We start from the raw sequence: 12,752 nt of genomic DNA on the forward strand, positions 1-12,752 counted from the left end.
TATCAGCAATTATTGCAGCGTGACAAAATGTTTATGAACGGCAACAGGATTTAATCCGCTTGACATTTTATCAAAATTGACAGCTATTTTCAAGTGACGCGACGGATCATCAATTTGTAAATTATTTTAAAACTAAATATGATACATGATATTTCCATGAAAATCCGACATAAATTTGGAAAAAAAAACGCTTTTTTTATTAAAGCATCGCTAAAAGGCAAAGAAAACTTACTTAATAAATTACATTTCTGCCAACACATAAACGACCTTGGTAGTTTAGCAGTTAGGACGCTTGAATCACGCACGGAAGATTCCAGGTTCGATTCCTTATTAAAACACAAAAATTCCAATGGTTTTCTGTTCTACAATTCACCACTGAAATCGGGCTTGCTGGTCTGTTGTGGTGCAAAAAAAAACTTATTTTCAAGAGTATTAAAAAAAAATAGAATTTTAAGTTTATGGTTCCTCGTCTGAAGATTCCTATGATATTTTTTAAGTTAAGGCTCAGATGAGTGAATCATTGCCGAAAATAAATAGTTAATATTATTTTTAAATCCTAACGCATTTTTTTTTGTGTGACTTGTTAAAAAAATTACCAAAAGCATGTATTGTGGATTACATTCATTTTTTTTCATTTTTTTTTCTTACATTTTTAATTAGAGTTTTAGCATTTTATACTTGTGCATTGAACTTTACGTCGCACAATTTAACTTGCGTTACCAAAAGAAAACATTCGTTTACCTTAATTGAGTTATCGTTTTACTAAAAATGTTTCCTTTATCGATGTTCAAGGTACAATGATATATACAATAAATACTTTTTATGTGTTTTATATAGATAAACACATTGAAAAATACTTTTGGAGTAATGTAACGTAAGTCACCATAGAATAACCATACATTGTTGTTTTGTCCGACTGTTTGATAACTGTCAACCTCGCGGTCTAATGGTCAGCGTATTTGCCTACTATGCAAGGGGCCTCGTGCTCGATTCCTGACATGGTGATTGAAAAGGGTGTTTTTACATAAATATTTTTACAGTCCCGGACTGGCACCTTGGGTGGTATTATGAATCTTCTCTACCCCCTAAAAAGTGGCTTATTGGGGATTTAATATATTTTTAATGTGATGACACTTTGCTTCATATAATTACAACACTGATGATTAAACGTCAAATGATACATAAAACTGTTTAAAAAATGGAAAAAAATTAAGACAGTTCGGTATATTGAACCTTATTAAGTGTTTTGGGTAATGCTTAAGGTCGCAATAGTGTTATAAATAATAATCATGGTGTACAGTTTCACGTGTCCGTATTTATTTTACGTTTAATCATCAGTGTGGCCATAAACGAAGCAAAGTTTAGTTGCTTGCAAAAAATGAAAATCCCCAAATTAATCACTCTCTAGGGGATAGAGAAGATTCGGAATACCACCCCAGAAGTGTAAGACTGATTATCCTACCTTCGCGTAACAAAAATAATCAATATAGTCTGCGATTGGAGTATCAATGCAGTGTCCTATGCACCATTATATGCGGAAAGGTAATAATGATGATTTAAAGAATAATTGAAGATTTCATTTGTAAGTTTCAAAACAATATAATTGTTTTGCTATTTTAAGAATACACAATCAGTTTTTTATTGTGATCCCGTAACAAAAAGTAAATTAAAATAATATAATATACGTCTTTATACTCACACGTTTCCCTATTTCATTTTGTTATACATATTAAACTCTGAACTCTAAAGCTGAAAGGCTGGAAGTCACATTTTTTGCAAAATTGAGTTATGAATGTCATTTCGTTCATATATTTAGATTCTATTAATGCTAAAAATATTGGAGTCCTCTGGTATACCAAGTACTGAAATAGTTTTTTTTTCTTTATTGTCCTTAAACTCCAGTAGTGCAGTAGTAATACTCATACTTTCAACAAAACTCAACGGTTTGCTGTATACCGAATAAATTCCACAATTTTTATAACAAACTACCTCTGACGCAGCGGGGGATTTTGCACAAGATTAAGTCTTATTGTCATAATCAACCATACTTAACCATTACGAGTATGTCATTTCTTTCATCATTTTACTTTGCTTTTTTCCACATGCTGTTTACTTTCAATTACTGTTTTATCGCTATTGATATCATGTCATTCAATTTATATTTACCTGTAATTTTCATAAATGATTAATGTTTTAATTAATGGCACGTAAATGTTTGCCTAAAGAAAGTTTATAAATACGTTGTTTTTTATTCAATATTCTACATTACTTTTTATACTTAAGTCCGAGGAGAGATTAGGGCGCCGGCTGTTAGAACAAAAAACATTGAAGTTCCATAGTTATTTGACAATCCATATTTTAAATATTTTTTTCTTAAATGTTCTTATCAAAAGCCTATAAATCTAAAAAATTGGTAAGATATTGTGTTTTTACTTTGACAGATACATTTGAAACAGTTTTACAACTTCAAACTGCTCTCCTGAATAATTGACCAAATGTGGCTTCCAGCATTTCAACTTTAACGTACAGAATTGTCGATATAATTGATGTGAAAATATTCATATCTGTAAGATATTCTTCACTAGCACTCTGGAACGTGCCTATGGACCAGTTGAAGTAGCCACATCCACAAATAAACATTTTAAACGTGTAAATGTATAATATACGTTTATTTTAGAAACCTTTTAATTTTTTTTATTGGATAATTGGGGTTTGAACTGTCAGAAGGGTTGCAGTGAGTCAAATCTTGCTGGTGGATGTGATTTTATAAAATGCTGCGAAAGTAAGGCAATGTAGGGGTTTTTTGGACACAGTCCGATGTATTCAAATATGATTTTACGCTCCTTCTGGACTATTCTTAATTATATGTACATAGCACATGAATATAAAATAACAATACTAAAACAACTACGAAGTTTATGAAATAGCAGCACAGGCGCCGTGGCGCAGTTGGTTAGACGGCCAACTGTGAAACTGGCGTCGCGGGTTCAATTCCCGCCAGTTGCAAGGAAAAAATTAAAGAAATATTTTTTTCTCCATTGGTCTAGGTGTTGTGGTGTATTTTTCATTACCTCCTTCCATATCCCCTCTATCCTACCTGCTGACAAGCCTCATAATAGATGCTTAGCGGGTTATTACTTTTTTCAAGAAAACCAACTTAAATAATTGAAAATTGACAAGGTGTTTCCAACTGAAATCCTCCCACTCAAATAAAATATAGTGCTAAACCCCTCTTTTGAAATTGTATTTCGTCTTTGAAAGCTTAATTCGCTCTTTTAAAATATTAAACACTCTAGGTTCGATAAAGGAGAGGTGCTTTGAGCAAAAGTCTCGCGGGTTTTGGGTATTATATTATTAACATTCTGGGAAAACCTCGTCCAAACATTTTACTAAGGCCTGTCCTTATCGTTTGCCTAAAAGTGTGTCTATGCTAGGTGATACTAAACTATTAATAATAATCTTAATACAATCTTCAAGTTTAATTTGATTACAATTGAAATTATAATTTTAGTATTTTTATTTTATTTATTTATACTTTTACATTGTTTGTATTCTTTTTTTATACATAATAATGTTCCCTCACTAGGGTGTCCCGTGCCGAGGGAAACATTTTACAAAATGTGAAACATGCCTAAGATTAGCTATTTAACAAAGTTAACGTAATAATAACAATAAAAAAAACGTAATTAATCCAATTAATCTAATTGTATAATTGTAAAACAATTATTATAAAGCTAAATATCCGAACGATACTTTGGTTTTACTACCATAAAAATTGGATTTCATTACAATATCATAACTTGAATCAAATTTTGAGAATTTGAAAGTTAATTATTTAATTAAATGATACCAATGTTACCTCATTCAATATAAACCTTGAGAAATAATTATTTTCTTTTAACCTTGTGGCTGAAATTTGAAGTCGCTGAACTTACATAAATATTTATTTTTAAAATACGGAAAATAATCTAAATGCAATTTAAACAGAAAGTACTTAAATGCATAATTGTTTAAATTTTCATATTAAAATACATTTATAATTACTTTTGAAATTTAGAATTTGCTAATAAAATTACAGCCCCAACCATTCTCATACCCAACTCAAATGAAAATTTAAATATGGTAGAAGAAAAAATTTGGCAAACGTAATTTTTTGAATAAAATACCTATTTAAATTCATAGATAAAAATATAAATATGCATAATATAATGTTAAAATTTTACAAATTCCTATCAATGTTGATTAAGAGATACTAAGTTGAAATATTCAGAAAACAACCTTTTTTTTATTTTTATAATTTTAATTTCCATTTTATTATATTCATTTTTATCTATATTTCAATTTGTAATATATTCTCCTTACACTTATTTTCAGTGTAGTTTACTGAATTCAGATTTTTAGTGGTCTGCATTGTTTCGTTGCTTGTAATTTGTTTTATATAAAAAAATGTTTTTAATTTGTAATTTTTTATTATTAAATATAATTATTCTTCTATAGTGTTTTCCAATTGGGGCGCTTGAACTTTGACAGTATATAGCGGCCATGTTGGTAAAGCTACGGCTGTCAAATTTGTAGGTTTTAATTATTATTGTTGGACAAATCATCGTGAAAAGTTACCGTTATGAGCAACGGCTGCAAATCATTAAATTTTACTATCTATATAAAATGAGTGATCAGTTCAAGATACGTTTTGGAAGAAAAATCATCTACTGCGACTATGCCCATTTTGGATGAATGGCTATCTAGACAAGCAATATTGTTTTATTTGGAAAGAAAACAACCAACATGAGATTTATCAGTTGCAAATGTTTCCAGAAACAGTCACTGTATGGTGTGGAGGGGGTCATTGGCTCGTACTTCTTCCGAAATTAACCGACACTACACAAACGGCTAACGGCGAGGTACAGGTCGATGATAACCAATTTTTAGTGATCTGGATTGGAAGATATGGATCTCAACAATACATGTTTCCAACAAAACGGTGGTATGTGCCATACAGCGCATGCAACAATGGATCTTCTGCATGACAAACTTCAACTGGCCACCGAGATCGTGCGATTTAGGGCCATTAGATTTTTTTGTGAGGCTACGTTAAATCTTCTGGTCTTTGCAAATCAGCTTTAGACGTTTAGCATCTTAAAAGCAACATAAACGATGTCATTAAGAATATCGAATGGGTTCGAGTCATCGAAAATTGAACCTCCAGGATATCGGCGGCGGTATCTACCCGTTATCTACAAAAGCTATTCATCATCATCTATTTTTATTTTACTAACCAAAATGTTGAAACAGTGGATTTTTATTTAGTTTTTTTATTGCTTACTTCTTGGCATAAACACTTGACAAATTTACTGTGCTATATATTTACTTTTTTTTTTAAATTTATTGATGTCGTTGTAACTTGGTAGAGTTCCACATGTCCATGCGCTTTGTAGCTGCCTGACGATTGGTAATCTAGCTTCCATATGTAAATGTTATCAACTATAAAATACCAATTTTTGTTCATTGGGGTCTAGAATTCCAACCGTCCATACGCCTAGTAAATTCAAGACGTGTTGTAATCTTACACCTGTTTATTGTTATTATTTATTATTTTTATTTCATTAATACACAAAAAAATGACAATTTTAAACATGTGTTAAACATGTGGGGCTAGGTTTCTTACCGTCCATGCGCTCTGCAGCTGTAAGACGTGCTGGGATATTTATTTATTATACAGCACCCTTGAAATGATTTTCACAAAAATGGCGCTATTCAAATACATTCGCCATCCACCAAAACCGCGGATATCATATTTCAATTCAAATATATAATATCTCATAAACAACTTATTTTATTTCAAATTAATGTTTGAGCGCCTTAAATGGAAAATTTATTTGAATAGCTTGAAAAACGACATATTTGTACCCAGTAAAGATCCTAAAAATATTTTTTTGTAATTTTACACATAACTTATACCTACATTTGTGTTTTTATAGATAAATAAGAATGGATTATGGAAGGGGATGGGACTCGAACCGTCAGTAGGGTCGCAGTGAGCCATATTTTGCTGGAGGGTGTAATTCTATTAAATGCTGTGGATGCCCAGTTGCATTCTGCCGGCAACACTACTGACTTGTCCAACTCGTTAGCGTCCACGTCGCAAACCCCGGGCAATGGGATCACACTCATAACGTTACAGCAGATAACGAAAGGAGGAAAGGCGAGTTTCTGGCGCCTCGAAACCAGAACCCACTAGCTAAGGGAAGGTAACCCTGACAGAAAAATCTACCAGAAAAGGCAACGGGAAACCACTCTGGTCATCTTTTCCCAGGAATCACCATGGCGAGTACGTCGAACAAGCAGTGGTCTTGGGTTCGGAGTAACGCTGAGCCAAAACGCTTTCTCTGCTGTGATCGCCAACGTCGGGAGGACCTCATAAGGCACCGCAAGATGGAAGGGGAGATACTTGCTTAATACCATTTACTGCTTTTCCTTAATGAAATTACAGTAGTCGATTGTTACTTGTTTATATGGAAGTCTATCATACAAATCTATTTATATATTATACAAATTTAAGTAAGTACCTGAAAACTTTTCTTATTTTCCATTAAAGAAATTTAATCTTATTAGGTACCTAATTACTATCGGTAAAACTATTTTTTTGAATTTGGGTCAGGCAGGACATCCGTTGGCACAGGTCGGGTTCAAACTGTGCAATTCAGTTCCAAACTTTGACTTTAACCTGTCTGTGTAATCTATAAGTGTGTAAAAGCTACTGCAGTAAGCTTCCGGGAAGTCACATTCAATAAATAATGCAGTAAATTATTTTGTATTTAATAAAATCATTTATGTATGTTAATCTTTTTCTTTTTTATCAAATTTGAAAAAAATGTGCTGATTTGTTAAGGGGGGTAAAATTCGTTATTTGTTTGTAGACAGGAGTGGACTTGAAATATTGTTTATAAATATTTGTTGTTATTGTTTTTCGCTTTTTTGATTTCTATGCTGTCTAATTTAAACGTTTTATTTTAAACATTAAGAACTGTTTAACTGTCTAGTTTTAGAAGTAAACAACGAATTTTACCATCCCTCATTTAACACTTTCACAATAAAATACTACATGAAACGACATGACCTCCATATGTTTAGATTTAATTTTTAGTAGACAATGTAAGAATTTTAAAAAACGGTAGTAATTTTGATAAGGACTCATCTGTAGCTTCGAATCCGGTTGGTACTATAATATAAAAACACAGCTGTTTTATTTTTACTATACGGAATAACCATAAAATTAGTGCTTTGAATATAAATGGAATTTTCGATTATTTTAAACATTGTGTAACATTAACAATTCTGCCTAATGTTTTAAGCGTTTGTAGTTTACATTTTTTCCATTTTTGAAATATGTATTAGGAGCAGACAAGAAAATTCGAAAGAATGTCCATCGCATAAATAAAGAATACTGATATAAAAACTTCACCAAAATGTCAACAGATGTCGACTGTGTGAAAGTGTCAAATAATGTGAAGGGGTCCAGCTTTGACTAGATATCTAGTTGTAGTATATATATTATAACTTCTAAAAATTGTGTCGATGTGGGAATCGCAAACAGACAGAATGGTGAATATTACACACGGTATAAAATGATACTCTTTAAGAAATTTCAAATTCATATATCGCGATTTTAATTGAACTTCCACTACTTTTACTGCCCTTTTCACTGTGAGTTTAACAAATAAAATGGATGCCCTTTGTCGAATATTATCGTTCATCTTCATGACCATATTGCAAACACGTAACAAAATAATAAATAAGAAGCAGGACCCTTTAACTCTGGAACGATCGCTATTTGAGTGAGACAACCGGAAATGTAAGTAAAATGTTTTTCCCTACAATTTTTCATGCCTATGATTTCAGAAAAATGCAAAATGCTGGCTACGAGCTCACCCAGATGCTTACGGGTCATGGTGGCTTGCTTCATGATCTACCTGCATCGCTTCAAGCTCTCAGAGATCGACAGCTGCCCGTGCGACGATGAAACTCCTCAAGATGTCCCTCACCTGTTGATGCATTGCCCCTTTTTCAGCTTTCAAAGACAACAGCTGGAGGCGCGATGCAGAGGCCTGGGTCTATGCGACATCCCATCGGTGATAGGTAATAAAGAACTCACACGAGAGGTAGTATCATACATGATAAATATAGCGCAGGAAATTGGTGAAATAAACCAAAGTAGGGAACAAAATGCCGAACACTCCTCTAGTGGAACGGAAGGCCTGTTGACTACTGCCAACAGGCCGGCTTCTCCTGAAGAGTTTTAAGTGGTTTCCTCTCCACGTGAGCAAATGCTGAGAAGTTCCTGACTAGCCCACATTAATATATCCTTCCTGATAACAATAGTTTAGATAATTTTTAAGATATTTAATTGCAGAAAAATCCACTTTTTGAAATATAAACCTTGTATATTATAAGCAAGGTAAATAATAAAGCAACTCCCATATAAACCAAAAAAAAACACGTAACAAAAACTGTATTTACTTGTATCACAACGGCCTATGTTGATAATGGTAATTTTATAAATAATATACAGTGGTGCCTCGCATAACGAACGCCTCGCACAGCGAACGCTGCACACAACGAACTTCCTTTTCGTTCATTTCACGATTCATACAACGAACTTCGCTTCACACAACGAACTTCGCTTCACACAACGAAGTCGCCCACTTCACACGATCACTGCCGATTTATTGCATCCTTCCGCGCAGGCAGTCGTCAGTCACTGAGCAGTACGCTTAACTTACGCACGTGTCGCAGCAATCGTTGAAGAGGATGTAGAGGAGCTTATTGAGGAACACAAAGAAGAGCTGACAACTGAAGAGCTCCAAACACTTCTGGCCCAACAACAGGACAATGCTCAAAGGGAAGCGTCATCTGATAACGAGGAGCAACAATCAAACAATCAACCAATTCCAACTGCTGACATCAAGAACATCCTGGTCAAATGGAAAGCAGTTCAGGAGTTTACCAATGCCCACTATCCGGATTCCGCTGAAGCAAACAGGATCAACGACCTGTACTCCGATACTCTTGTCCGTTATTTCCGGCAGATGTTAAAGAAAAGAGAGAAACAAACGACTTTGGACAGGTTTTTCACTGCACCATCGGCCAAAAAGCGGAAAATGCATGAAGATGTGCAAGATTCGATTATTTCTTAAAATTAAAAAATGTGTGTTTTTTTCATTATGTTTTTAGATGTATCTAAATAAAAATAATAACAAAAAATTTATCTTTTTTTTATGTTATCTTACCATATTTTATGCTACAGAACGAATTATTTTTTTTAACATGTATTGTTATGGGAAAACGCGTTTCACATAACGAACTTTTCGCATAACGAACTTGCTCCTGGAACGAATTAAGTTCGTTGTGTGAGGCACCACTGTATCACTTAAATCAGGCAGGTCATAAGCTCTTTAAATGCCTACACTTTCATATCCTGTTCTCAAAACTAAGACCGCTGTAAGTTAAATATATAGCCAATTTTTAAACCTTTACAATACATTTTTGACTTTAATCAGATAATTCGTAATAAAACTATGAGATAACTCCCCATTCAAAAATGTTAAGGGAAATTTACCTGTGGTGAATTTGGCAATACGGAATCTTAAGTCAGGTGATGAGGTTTTTCTTGAACAGTATGCTATGAAAAATTTAATGTATTTTTTAAACCTTAATTCGTTAATTATCTACGACTCTACGAGCAGTGACAGTACTTTAATATTTTTTATCCCAAAATTAAGATAATTATTATTACCATATTATAAATATAAATACTATTATTTTTAAAACAGATATTCCATACTTCTATGGACTAGATGATTTACTCTGCTGATTATTTGTACGGTATGTCGGTAACGTTACTTAATAGTAAGTTTAAAGTTGAAGCGAAAAAGAATATTTTTACTTAGAAATATGTACGAGTATGTACATCCTTAGTATTCTGTTTTTGGCATTGTGGTTTTTCTATATATTATATTTTTATTTTATGCTATAAACGAGTATTTTTAAATTATGTTTTCGTTTGAAGCAACAGTCCATCAAGCAAGTATAGATTCACGTTATTCTCCGTGTAAATGGCTCGATTATCTTTCTCTTGATCTTTGACATAAACCAATAGTTGTTTATATAAAATCATGGTTTATTTCACACGTACCGTTGGTTATTATGTAATATAATTGAACTATTTATCAAGATGAGGCATAACCAACTTGTGTCTAGTTTGGGCTAGATTACTGATTTTTTTCCGATTTTTATGTTCAAATATTGATAAACATAAAACAACGTGTAAACTTCTGAACTGAAAAATCAGCAATAGCGGAACATTTTAAGACACTGGACATCTTTTTGCTTTCGAAAAAAAGACATTTTAGAAACCTAAAGTTATAGTGCGTGCATACTAAAAGAGACAACTGAAATACACAAACACCCAAATCACGTAAACAAATACGACGGGCTGAAATTAAACTCAACACGGTTCCCGGCACTACACACTACAAAAATGACACGGAATATGCCTGCATTCAACTGCGACACGGCTCAAATTACTATTACATAAACACTTTTTTTTTCTTCAACACTCACAGTTTACCCTGAAGATAGGTTCTGCAATGGTTGACTAAACGTCAGAACAAATTAAAATCAAACACGGCATCACCCAAAAATGATAAATATAGGTATAAAATCCTATTTAACATAACATACTGATGTGCTTTGGATAAAAATTATTCCATCTTCGCTAGTGGACTTATAATTTCACTTAAAATTGGAATTAACATCTTGGATTAAAAATCATACTTCTGCGGTGATAGTCTTGATTTAAATCAAGACAAAGGATGGTCAAGTGCTGTGTGTGGTCAATACTGCTCTACAAGGTTGAAACGTGGACTCTCAAGATGAACTCGATGAACCGATCAGAGGCTTCACCGGAGAATGCTGAGAATCCCGTGGACATATTTCATGACCAACGGGAAAGTGCTGAGACGAGCCAGTATCCAAAAATAACTGCTGTCCCCGATAAAACAGAGAAAACTCGCATATTTGGGTCATAGAGGGAAAGCGTATTGTTGGAAGGCGACAGTTATTCTGGCTGAGGAACTTCCTCGACTGGACGGGATTTCACAGGGTTGAAGAGCTGTTTCAGTTGGCGAATGCCTACTAGACTGAACGCCAATGTCGGGGTAACCTGATGGCACAAAAAGAATAATAAAAAAGGTCGTGTGTAATGGTCCTTAGTTAAAAACTGTATCTTTTTACTATGGCTTATGACATGGTTTTTTTTATTATAATAATAAAGGATAATATATAGAAAACTCTTTTCTTGATAAATCATTTTAAATATTACTTTTATTTATCTAGGTTATATGAAAAAAAAACGTAAATAAATTACATACACATTCGATGTTTTGTGTTTATGAACGAATTTTGGCATATTTCCCCGAGCCGGATCAAAACGTCCAACGGGCCGGATCCGGCCCGCGGGCCGGGGATTGCCCACATATGATATCTTGTAGACTATTTTAGAACGTTTGGCACAAATCTGTTAGCATATCTGCGAGTTTTGTTTTGTTCAGCGATTGTATAATCCCCATACAAAAAAATGCACAAGTAATAAAATTAGCCAGGTAATGTATATTTATGTTTATGCGCAGTATTAGTTAGGTTAGATTATTAATGCTATTTTTTCAGTAATTATAGGTTAGTTTAATATATCTTGTAATATGTAACTATTTGAATAAGCAAAAATATTAATATATACCAAACGCTGTGTGTTAATGCAATAATTATTTAAGGTAGTAACATTTTCAATTTACATGAATTTATTTGACTGTTTTTGCAATATACAGAGGTTTTTTATTCAAATCCTGACTAGCCAGTAGTTTTTTGTATGTAGCTAGGACCTTTTTTATTTCATTCGATTTTTTTATCGGATTACACTTTAATAATTAAAATCAATATTGATAAAAATTGACAAAAATATAAATTACTAAATATAAAAAAAAAAAACAAAAAAAAGAACATAAAATTTTGTATTATAGGAAAAAAATTAACTGTATATTAAAAACTGTACGTTTTATTCACATACTCATAATCTTTTTTTATTAATTGTAACTGACAGACGTATTTATGTCAGGGTCTAACATGTTAAAAACCTTCGCGCCCCTTACTGCGAAATATCTCTAAAAAGTTCGACTTTGTTATACCCAAAGTTAAAGTTCATTGCACATCGTGTTTCAATATTTTGTTAAGTTCCATTATCAAATCGATCGAAAACTAGAAGTAAGGTAGAACCACTTAAAGCAGCAAATTAGTTAACCCTTTGACGGAACACATTTATCCAGGTGTAAATTAACTCATATACTCCTAAATTTGTTCCAACAGATAGGGAAAACATTTTCAGAAAGAAATATGGATGTCCAGGCATTTACAGGGCTTATGATCTGTCATTGGCTGGTTTAAGTTGCCACTTTACACACTGTGTAACATTCACCATTCTGCCCATGTTTAAACATACATATTTCCTCATCTCTTCCAACTGTTGACTTTTGTGAAGTAAAATAGCTGAAACCTTTATCACGCGGGTGAGATTCATCCGGCTGAACCAAATCACCTACTAGGCAACGCCTGAAAACAATTTTCCAATTTTTATACTTCTTTTCAAACTAGTTAGTTAATTCAACAATGTTTTGAGTATGTCCAAATGTTATAAATAACTC

This window comes from Micrasema longulum, unplaced genomic scaffold, assembly GCF_059751315.1.
Source record: "Micrasema longulum isolate JH-2025_06_02 unplaced genomic scaffold, ASM5975131v1 h1tg000354l, whole genome shotgun sequence".
NCBI classification, from domain to species: domain Eukaryota; kingdom Metazoa; phylum Arthropoda; class Insecta; order Trichoptera; family Brachycentridae; genus Micrasema; species Micrasema longulum.